The sequence below is a fragment of the Wyeomyia smithii genome, chromosome 3 (assembly GCF_029784165.1).
Source record: "Wyeomyia smithii strain HCP4-BCI-WySm-NY-G18 chromosome 3, ASM2978416v1, whole genome shotgun sequence".
NCBI lineage: Eukaryota > Metazoa > Arthropoda > Insecta > Diptera > Culicidae > Wyeomyia > Wyeomyia smithii.
Window position 1 is genome coordinate 16,840,565 of NC_073696.1, and position 12,708 is coordinate 16,853,272.

A 12,708-nucleotide genomic window follows, 5' to 3' on the forward strand; every position below is an offset into this window, starting at 1 on the left:
TCCGAGATTGGCTTTGCTTCTCGACTTCCACGGGAAAACTGTTCTGCTTTCACTGTAAACTGATGCGAGTGAGCGCTTCGTTATCGAGTTTCGCCGGGGAAGGATTTTCTAACTGGAAGCGTGCCCAGAAAAAAAATCTCTATGCATGAAACATCGAAGAATCACATAGAATCCGTTGTTCAATTGTCAACACGATCAAACCACTATGCTAATATTGAATGCAGTCTTCAAAAAGAGGTAAGATAGATTTTATTATTTTGGTAGAATTAAAACACATACTGTTCTTCAGGGGCAGGAGACAGCAAAATATTGGAGAGAAGTCCTAAAAAGAAGTATTAGCGTAGTTTTATTTTTATCACAACGTGGATTAGCGTTCAGAGGCGATGATGAATGTTTCGAATCTCCCAACAATGGAAACTTCCTAGGAATTCTGGAACTCTTAGCCGAATACGATTCGTTTCTTACGCAACACATTGAAAAACATGGCAACCAGAATAGTGGCCATGTTAATTATTTATCATCGACTGTTTGTGAGGAGTTGATTGAACTAATGGCAGATGAAGTTCTGCAAATAATTATCAAACGTGTCAAAGAGGCAAAGTATTTTTCCTTGTCAGTCGATTCATCACCGGATGAAGCCCGTATCGATCCTCAGCCTCAGTGCCTGTGGAGCGTTTCATAACTTTCATTCCTAATTGTGGTCACACGGGTCAACAAATGACAGATTCACTTCTGAAGTTTCTTGAATTGCAAGGTCTTGACATTTCTAACTGCCGTGGTCAATCGTATGATAACGCTTTGAACATGACCGGGAAGAACAAAGGTATGCAGGGTTTGATTCTTGAAAAGAACAGCTTTGCCACGTTTATTCCATGCTGTGCACATTCGCTTAACTTAGTTGGAAAAGCGGCAGCAAACGTTTGTACAGCTGCAGTTCAGTTTTTCTGTTTCATTCAAAGTCTGTACAATTATTTTACGGCATCAACAGGGCGTTACCAGATTTTGTGCGAAGCACTGAAAAACACAGAACGAAAATATACTGCTAAGAACCTGAGTGATACGAGATGGTCATGCCGCGCAGATGCTATAAAAGCACTGAAGTATGGATATTTTGCCATCAAGCAAGCATTGTTTGATATATCTAGTAACTCTGATGAGAAAGATATCGTAAGGAATGAAGCGTTGGGTATCCACAACAAAATGGTACTCCTGGAAACAGCCATATACACCCAATTTTGGCATGATGTTCTAGACAGATTCAATGCAACTAACCTGTTGCTTCAGAAGACGACCACAACTCTCAAAACTGCAGCAGCTTCTTTGCAGAGTCTCAAGGAGTATGTAGACGCTATAAGGAATAAATATGATACCTATGAGTCAGCTGGCATTGAATTGTCGGGAAATGAGAAATACGAGGTGGTTCGTGTACGAGTGCCAAACGTACGGCTCAACCCCCTTGGTGTTAACCCTTTCCCGCTCATGGTGACTCTAGAGCACCAAGAATTGTAATGACATTACCCCGACAAAAAATGAATTATTTTAAATTCTTTTTTCTACAAAATCTCGCATTTCTAATTTTTCAACTTTCAACTTGGCATATCAAATGTCAGCTTGATTCAATGTTTGAACTGTTATCAAGAAAACTACAGAAGAAAGTCCGAATTTTACGATAAAAAAATAATGTGTGTTTTTAGCAACTGTTTTTCTATAACATTCATTATTCGTTTTTATAATAAAAATAACTTTTACGTTGATCTATTGTTCATTGAGTGTAACGGTCCATATAATTACCAATTTTTGTTCTTGTTCACTTGTTCCATAAGTTTTTAAATGGTGCCTCAGAGCACCACTGGGCATACAGGAGACAAAAAAAAAGTAGGAGGGTGGTATTCAAGACACGACCGCATGACGTTGGACTACGGTATTCTTATATTCCATTAAAACAAATAATAGAGAGAATTGCAACTCTAGTATTTGCTGCAATTTTATCTAACAGTGCATTTCTGGATGCTGAGACGTTAAAACGTTATAAATAATAATTATACTAAAAGAATGGATATCTTTTATTTAATCGCTGTCATTTCACTGAAAATATTTTTTCGTTATTCTCTGCACGCACATTTCGTAAACATGAAATTCGTAGGTTGTACAGCACTTTTGCTGGATCTATAGAACATTCGTACTGCAAGTTATCGAATAGAATTGCAACTTTACGCATAATTTGTACAATTCACGAATGTACCTTCATACGAACGTAGATAACAACGAGCAAAAAAAACAGAAGCACGAGTATTTACTTGAACGAAATTTTTGTGTTCTGTTATTTTTGATTTCGTATAATGTACATGTTATTTCGTAAGCTTACTAATTTTTCGTACTATTTACATTATGCAGCGTTTGTTTGTACGATTGATTGCGTTCATTTCTTGAACCTTTCGTTACGTATACGAATAGAGATCTGCAACCATTTTGACAGTTCTGACGAAAGTACCTTCATATATAATACTCATTGTTATTCCACTCACGCACATTTCGTAAACATGGATTTCGTAGAGTGTACAGTAATTTTGTTGATTTTATAGAACACTCGTATTGTAAGCTATCGAATAGAACTGCAACTTACGCATAATTTGTCCAATTCACGAATGTACTTTCGTATGAACGTGGATAACAACGAATAATTACTTGAAGGTGTTCTGTTATTTTTGATTTCGTATAAACAGAGCTGGTAGCCACATGGTTACAGAGTCCGCTTTGATAAGCAGATGGTCGTGAGTTCCACTCCTTCACTTGGCCCGAATCCGTTGCTTTCCCACGATGGGTAGAGAACATTTATACGCTTCTGGAACAAACATCACTCTCGCATCGATAGAACCGCCGCGACACATATACCCTTCGCTCAGGTTTCGTATTGAAATAACTTTCATGAACATTTGTACGTCTCTGGGGTTAAGTTGGGAAGGCGCGCGACGTCGCTCTCTCGCAATCGATAGAACTAGAATCGCGTTGTCGCAAACCGGTGATGATCAATCAAGCTCTCTCCCTGCAGGCCGAGGGTAGACAGCCGGCTGTTCCTGTTCGTGATGTCTTGGCGAGCCGTGACCTATCCTACATGTCCCTTATATACGTTTTCCTGAAATCCATCCACGCCCCAGTCTAGTCCCGTTCCCCTCCGTCTACACCCAACAAAACGACAAGAACACGTTTGAACCTTAAGCACAAAACCAGCAACCAGACCCCGCACAACAGAACCAGGACCCAAGGACTACGAGCCTCTGTCCCAACTCACGACATCGTGGCTCAGCAGAACGAATCCATACATGCCATTCGACGATTATCAGACGACCATTGAACAACAAAACACTGATTGGAAATCCCATGCTAGTTTTAAGTTAGACTTAATTTCAGCTCGTAGTCGGCAGCGAGGATAAAAAATTTGCTTTAGTTTTTAAGTCATCAGATATAATTGGCGCCGTTAAACATTAAATTGTATTTGTGCCGTGTCAAATAAATGTTATGTGAAGAAAAAAAAAAAAAAATCAAGCTCTCTCTTTCTCTTTTATTTTTGATTTCGTATAATGTATACATTATTGCGTGAGCTTACTAATTTTTCGTACTATTTACATTAGGCAGCGTTCTGTGTACGAATTATTTGCGTAAACTTATTAGTTTTTCGTACTATTTACATAATGCGGCGTTCTTTGTACGAATTACTTGCGTGAGCTTACTAATTTTTCGTACTATTCACATTACGCAGCCTTTGTTTGTACGATTGATTGCGTTTATTTTTAAAACCTTTCGTTACGTATACGAATATAAATCTGTAACAGTTTTGACAGTTCTGACGAAAGTATCTTCATATTTATTACGCATTGGTTTCGTTGCAGAAAACAACAAAAGGATTTGTTTATAAAACATACGTTTTCGCGGAATAAACTAAAATATATTTTCAGTGTTCATACATATTCGAATCAACCCTTTGTTTGCTGCACTACCAAGACAATCATTTAATTGAGCGAATTGGTAAAATTTTCCTATCTAAGCAAAAAGCAAACTTTACGAAACTATCTGAAATTGGAGCCCAGAACGATTCAACCGAAAATTTTAAATTTGAAAATTGTTTGACATTTAATCGATAAAACTCATGCTAGGTTAGTTCCAGCCCAGCATATAACTTCATGTATTTGAAAAAAAAAACGTTTGGTTCAATAACTCAAAATAGCAAGAGCTCAATCACACGTTTTTCGGTAGTTGTTATCAAGGTTTGGGCGAGTGACAGGAAAATATCTTAACTTCTTCAGTTGTGATTTAGAGCATTTCTAATTGTTTTGTTATTTTTCACGATAGCGACAAGTTTGTTTCTTTCTCTGTGTGCGAGAAACAAAATCAAAACCGCGCACCGAGAAACAAAAACGAAAATTTAATGAATGCTCATTGAGAAAACTTGCAACTCTTTTTACCAATAACTTATGATACTCAAAAGAACCCGTTTTGATCTAAATCAAATTTCTAGTAAATAAGTGTTGATCATTCATAGGTAGTAATTTTTCCTCGATGAATAAAGACTGGCTGAAGAAGTTAAAATCGCTGCTGTAAAATCAAATTCACAACTGTGTTCGTTAAGACGTTTTAATATTTTTAATGACAATAATAATCTCCGAAAAACACCCGCTATAGTTATTCACACACATGCTATAACTATCTAAACACGCGTTAAAACTATTCATACACACGCTGTAGCTATAGCTATCCATACACACGCTATTCCTTTCCATACATCCGATACAACTATCTATACACACGCATAAGCTATCCAACCATGTGCTATTACTATCCATACATACGCTATAACTAATCATTACACACGCAGCAGCTATCCACACACAAGTTATAACTATCCGTACACACGCTGAAGATATACACGCAATAGCCGTAATATGCTACACATGCTAGTGTCTTACACACGCTATAGCTAGCCATACACACGCAACAGCGCCATCCCTATCATCGCAAATGTCATAGCAATACAGATGCACATACGCTATATGTGCACACTGCACACACACCCAACGTTTTCACCCAACGATATCTGAATTGGATTACCGCTGGTGGGGTCCAACTCAGATCGAAGGAGCACCGAACTGAATGAAGAAATGCAGCTTCCCACTACCTCCGCCGCTGCTGCCTGATACCACCGCTCTGGTTCTGCTGCAGCTCAGTTTGGCCGCTGGAATCAGCCACCGCTGCTGATTATACAAGACCGGCCTGGTGGTCTTTCACTTGTTTACTGATGACTGCTATGAGACGACACAGGCTATTATATAGCCAAAATCAAAAATCCATCCGCGAGCAAACAAGAAGCGAGCTTGTGATTGGTTGAATGTGCACGACTTTTAACACAACTTTTAACTAGTTTAGTATCGAAAACATATTTAAATTATTATATGTCAATCTTGCGCAATATTTCCCCTATCAATCAAGCCATTGGTGTTTAGAATCTGTTCAGTGGTAATGATAAAAGAAGCATTTTAAAACGGTGTTGAAACACCTGTTGCAGCTACCGAAAGCGAGCTCGTTATTGGTTGAAAGCTGCGAGACTGTTTACAAAGTCAGATCGGTTGTATCCGTTAGTGTCGACTGTGCTTGTGAAGAGAGGTGGTGATTGGTTGCTCGGTATGATTTAGACAATCGATGTGATTTATCAATTTTTCAATAGTGTATCTCGAACAATAGGTTATTTTTGTTACATAAATTCAACCGTAAAAGAATTTCTGATCGGTTGATGCCAAAACCTCGAAATTCTGAAAAGAAATGACTGATATATAAGCGCTCAAAACCTGACCACTTTTCCCTGGTTTTCCCCGGTTGAATTACTAGATTTTCAAATTCAGGTGCCTAACTTCGATATAGACGTTAGTCCAACGTCAAAACCGATGGCCCTAAATAAACTATATATCTGATTTCATATTTTTGCTGGCCGTTCTTCTCACTACGTGGTGATTCCAGAAGGGAATGAATCAGAAGCTTATGAGATGGGAAGCGACATCGAAGATGAAGTCGCTATGTTTGCGATGGATCCATTACCAGATGAAGTTCATGAGTATTTTTCCGAGATAAACGAGGCAGAAGTAGATACACCAGCAAAACGGGCCAAAAACGAAAACTTACCATTTCTGGGAAAAGGTTCAAGCCAAAATCTAGGTACATGACAACTCAGAGATGAAGAAAAGAGGAACACTCGGATATGACAAGCTCTTCAAAATTCGTCCTTTCATCGATGCAGTGAGAGCCAATTTTCTAGCCTAGAAAATTCCTTACTCAATAAAAAATAAATCATCAAATAGTCATAAACTAAGTTTTTTTTCCAAAACTACATTGTTTTCATTATTTTCTATAGTATTTGATTGAATACTTCAAAAAGTATCAGAATTTTTTTTCGTGTTTTAAGAAATGTCCCTGCTGTGCTCATAGGTGCTCTGGAGCACCATTTCAAAACTCGCTTTTTTCTTCGAAATACAATGTTTTTCAGTGATTTCAACTACCCTGCAGAGTATTTTGCCTAAATTGACCCGGAAAGTATTTTTAAATCATGAAAAACCTCGTGAGCGGGAGAGGGTTAAGAACACAACCGCATCGACACAAATTTCTGCAGAGGAAAAATTCAAGAATGAAGCCATTCTGCCAGTGATTGAGAAATTGGTCGATGCTCTCGATGAACGAAGAACGGCCTATCTGCTTATTTGCAACCGATTTGGTTTTTTGTCCGACATCAACACTAAACCTTCTGAACTGGAGCTTGCTGCTGAAAAACTAGTGGCTGCCTATCCGGATGATTTGGAAAATGGATTGGGAAACGAGTTAGTTAAACTTTTATCGTTTGCTAAGCAATTTTAAAGACCAGAGAATAGTTCATTTGAATTACATTTATATAATGTGATCGTGAACAACAATATGCAAAATGTGTTTGTAAACGCTGAAATTGCGTTGCGGATTTATTTGTGTCTAATGATCTCGAACGCAACTGGGGAAAGGTCTTTTTCGAAGATGAAACTCATTAAAAATAGGTTGCGTACGACTATGAAGAATGAAAGGCGTTCAAACTTAGCATTATTAAGTTGCGAGTATGACATACTAAAGGAGTTGAATATTGATTATTTAATTGATAAGTTCTCTGCCAAAAAAACTCGTAAGAAAAAATTCTAACTTTTCAATAACAAATAAATGTTTTTAACTCACACGAAAAAATCGGTTTTGTTTTATTTTGGGGCCCCCACTTGGAACTGAGCCCCGGGCCCCCACAATCTTAAATCCGGCTCTGTTCACATCTGTATTAAGCCAACACCCAATATAGCCCACAGCTAAATTGCTACCGTCCCAACAAGGCCATTCCCACCGAACTCAGCAAGCAAAGCACAGGTAAACCGTGCACTTAACATGAGACTCATGAGAATGTCCCCACCTAGGGAAGTCTAGAAAATTTCCAACCCGAAAAAGTCCTAGAACAGCTAGGAATTTTGTGATCAGCATCGTACCGGATTTTGAATTAAACAGTAAATTATCCTTTTCAGGGTAAATTATACGCCTAATTGAAGAGTTATTATTTTCTCTTAAATTAATTACACCTTTAAATAATGGAACAGTTATAAATATGACTCCATCTCCATGTCTCAGAACGTACTGAATTATCTTTTCTTTCAGTAATAAGCAACACCCGAACAGCTTTGTTATCTGCATAAAAATTAGGTTTCCACATAATAGAACCTTAAAAATTGTTAAACTTGAATATGGCAAGCAACCATACTATTGTAAATGGTTAGTTTTAGATGAAACGCAAATTTCGAATGCTCTGATTGGTGATTGATTTCCCAAGCACGATCGATAAAATTGTAGACCTAGTAATTCGTAATGTACAATTTGGACAATATAAGAGCTTATTTCAGTCGAAACTGCTCACATGATCATTCTTAGTTTGTCCATTGACACGATAGGACGTGTTTTTTCGGTTGTACATGTTTGAATTGTTGTTCTATTACGTTGAGCTAAGAGGTATGCCTTCAATGGATGTGGGCAAAATACAGGAGGAACCAAAAAAATTCTCATGGTTTGAGTATCAAAGCAATTTACGCAATGTCTCGGAAAAATACTGTTGCTCCACTTCCCGGCGAAACTTCAAAGAATCCGTAGTGTGTTTCAGATAATCGTTCGTTGGGAAAAATATAAACCAAAACATCGTGAAATTACCCAATGCAGTAAATGTCAAGGCTTCGGACATGGAACGCGAAATTGTTACATGAAACCTAAATGCGGAAAGGGCGCTGGAGATCATTTAACAACAGATTACGGTATTTCAGAAGAAGAGGAGTACAAATGCATCAACTGTGGCGATAAACACCATGCAGCAGACAAAGTGTGCGCAAACGGCAATTTTTTGTAAACATTCGGAAAAAGGCATCAACGGGCAGCCAGCCGGGCCGCCGATCAGTACCTGTACTCACTGAGGATCAGTTTACATACCTACCGGATCGTCGGGAAATCCCTGTACTTCAACCACTTCCTCTGAATAATAAATACTCTCTTCGCGGTCGTCTGAGCAGATGATTGCCGGTTCATCGCAGCATCCCCGTCAACGGCTAGCTGATGTCTTCGCCTCCTCACAGGCCCCTCCTCCTACACCTGGGCCTTCTTCCTCGCAAAGTAAGTTACCGGAAGATACTTTATTCTCTTCTGAGGAGCTTTTAGTGATCTTTCAAAGATTGCATACCAGCTTGCGCAACTGTAAAACAAGGGAAGACCGAGTGTTTACTCTTGGTATGTTTGTCATCCAATATGGGCGATAGATCACTCAATATAGTTAATTGGAATGCCTGTTATATAAGGAATAAGGCTATTGAATTCACTGATTCCCTCAACGAGAAAAATATTGACATCGCAGTTGCAGGGGCGGATTAACGCGTAGGCGAAGCAGGCGGTCGCCTGCTCGTCAATCATCGAGGGGCGGCAAACAGACGACTAATGCGTGTGTTTATTTTTTAAGCGACGAGGTAATTTTTTCTCTCTCTAGCAGGATTTCCATTCACGTGCGACGCGACCATCAACATTTTCATGTACTAACGTTGTACTAACACTCCACATGCCCACAGTCTTCTTGCAAAATTTCAGCTCAGTCGGACTTCGAAAAGTGGTGCCTCGAAGCGGTCAAAGTTTCACTTTTTCGGCCGATAAAAAATGCACAGGTAGTTCGTAAAATGTTCGATGTTGAAAAAAATGGTCTTAGAAATGCATGAAACGTCGAGATCTGTCATAATCTCTTAAACTAACTATCTTAAACTTTTTTTTGTAAAAATCAATTTTTGTAAAAATCAATCCGTTCCATGCAGCAACCATTCTCTCAATCTTGTTGTTAGCGATGGTGCCAAGTCATGTTTTGATGCAGTAGACTTTTTCAGTGTCGTGCAAGAAATTTTCAACTTCTTTTCTGCTTCAACTCATCGTTCAAAAAACACATTACTTCTCTTACGGTAGAGCCTCTGAGTGGAACGCGTTGGAAAGTCGAATTGATGCTGTCACTCCCTTGAGGCTTGATATAGGAGAAATTTATTATGCCCTATATGAAGCAATCGAGGATCTGAAGCAAGATGCGTTTGCAAGAAATACTGCAAAAAGCCTAGCAAAAAAAATTAAAAAAATCAAATTCTTATGCAGTTTAGTAGCTTGGCATTCAATTTTGTTCAAAATCAATTTAGTGAGTAAGTACCTTCAAAAAATAAATAGCAGTCTCGAAAACACTATAGACTTGATAGGCAGCGTTTAAAACTTTTTGAAAAATATGAGAAATGAAGGTTTGTATAGCGTCATTACTGATGCTAAAAAACGTGCCGACATTTTAGAAGTAAATCCGGAGTTTCAAACAGAAACACGAATTCGGCCGAGAATGATAAAGAAACAGTTTGCATACGAACAGTCAGATGAACCAATTACATCGAAAAAACTCTCTTTCAAAGTGAATTTCTTCTATTCTGTATTGGATGTAGCTTTTGCATCGTTCGATGATCGATCCCAGTTAATGAAAAATCACAGTGACAATTCCAGCTTCTTGTATGATATTCACAGTTTAATGGGTTGTAGTACAGATCAGTTAGAGAAAAGTTGTCTACATTTACAGAAAATCCTCACACACAAGAAAGAGTGTGACATCGATGGACATGAAATGCACCAAGAACTTATTATTTTATCACCTATGTTGCCAGCCGAGACGACTCCAATGAATGCGTTAAACTACATCACAAAAAATCATCTGATTGATACTTTTTCAAATGTTTCTGTATCTTTGAGAATTTTACTCACTTTACCCATTAGTGTAACAAGTGGTGTTCTTTGAGCTCCTGGAAAAGACATACAATGAAAGCGCAGAAGACACATCCACTGTTCGATGAGCACTACAGCGCGAGAAGTGTTGGGTACAACTGCGGTAGCTGCGTCCAATGAGTGGTTCGACGCTGGATGCCAGCGAGTGACGGAGGAGAAGAACCGCGCCAGGGGTCACATGTTGGCCACGGCTGTGACTCGTCAGAGCGTGGGTAGATATCGAGATGCTAGAGTCGCTGGAAAGAGACTCCATCGCCGGAAGAAACGACAGCATTGGGAGCGTCTTCTTGCGGAGGCGGAAAGTTGCTTCTCCAGGCACGATGCGAGGAGCTTCTACAAGAAGGTCAACGGAATTAGGAATCGAAACGTGTCAGCTCCTGTCATGTGCAACGATAGGGAGGGGAACCTGATAACCGATAAAAGAGAGGTGGCCAGGCGTTGGAAGGAACACTTCAGTGTGCTGTTGAACGGTGAGGGAAACAGTGGAGTCGAAAGGAGCTGGAGCAGCATCGGATATTGAGGATGATGGTCAAGCTGTGGATCCACCATCCATGGACGAGGTGAAGAAAGCAGTGAAAGAGCTGAGAAACTGCAAGGCAGCTGGGAAGGCCGGCATTCCCGCCGAACTCTTCAAAGTCGGGAGCGAACAGCTGTATCGTGCCATCCATCGGATCATACTGAGAGTGTGGTCTGATGAAGAATTGCCCTCGGACTGGTTGGAGGGTCTCATATGCCCGATCTACAAAAAAGGCCATCACCTGGACTGTAGCAATTATCGGGGCATAACTCTTCTCAATACCGTGTACGAAATTCTCTCCCGCATCCTGTTCCACAGACTGAGGCCATTGCAGGAGACCTTTGTTGCCGAGTACCAATGCGGTTTTCGAGGGGGACGCTCCACGACGGACTAAATGTTTACCTTGCGACAAATCCTGGATAAATTTCGAGAATTCAACTTACAGACGCACCAACTGTTAAAAGACTTCAGGGCAGCGTACGATTCAGTTAAGAGAAATGAGTTATGGCGGATCATGCTCGAACATGGCTTCCCAACAAAGCTGATTAGGTTCATACTTGCCACCCTTGAAGGTTCTACATCAAGCGTCAGGATAGCCGGTGAGATATCGGACCCTTTCGTGACGTTAGATGATTTGAAGCAGGGTGATGGGCTATCGAACTTATTGTTCAACATCGCATTGGAAGGTGCTATACGGAGAGCTGGTGTGCAGAGAAGCGGCACCATCATTACGAAATCGCACACGCTTCTAGGTGGTCCCCGTGGTTCTGTGGTTAGCGATGTCGGTCGGCTAGCTCTGCCACACGGTTGTGATATTCGGTTCGATTCCCGATCAGGTCGAGGAACTTTTCGAGCGAAAAATTTTCTCGACTCAGCACTGGGGCACGGTGTGTCGTTGTACTTATCCTACAACATGCAAAATGTGCCGAAAAACAATATCGATAACGAATTCTCTCAACTAATCTAGTTGATCGAGACCGCATTAGCCCCCAGGCTAGCGTACGATATTGTTTTTTTTTCTTCACATAACATTTATTTGACACGGCACAAATACAATTTAATGTTTAACGGCGCCAATTATATCTGATGACTTAAAAACTAAAGCAAATTTTTTATCCTCGCTGCCGACTACGAGCTGAAATTAAGTCTAACTTAAAACTAGCATGGGATTTCCAATCAGTGTTTTGTTGTTCAATGGTCGTCTGATAATCGTCGAATGGCATGTATGGATTCGTTCTGCTGAGCCACGATGTCGTGAGTTGGGACAGAGGCTCGTAGTCCTTGGGTCCTGGTTCTGTTGTGCGGGGTCTGGTTGCTGGTTTTGTGCTTAAGGTTCAAACGTGTTCTTGTCGTTTTGTTGGGTGTAGACGGAGGGGAACGGGACTAGACTGGGGCGTGGATGGATTTCAGGAAAACGTATATAAGGGACATGTAGGATAGGTCACGGCTCGCCAAGACATCACGAACAGGAACAGCCGGCTGTCTACCCTCGGCCTGCAGGGAAGCTATTAATTTAGACCTGGCGTCACGGTGTACAGGGCATGACCAAACCACATGCTCTATGTCGTGATAACCTTCACCACAGGCACAGATACCACTTTCCCCGAGCCCAACACGACGGAGGAGCGCGTCAAATCTATAGTGATTGGACATAAGCCGGGACATCACGCAAATGAAATCCCGACCTACATCCAACCCCTTGAACCACGGGTTCGTCGATACTTTGGGGATTATGGAATGTAACCACCTTCCCAATTCCCCTCTGGTCCAAGCATTTTGCCAACTGATGATCGTATTCTGACGTACAAGTGCGAAAAATTCATTAA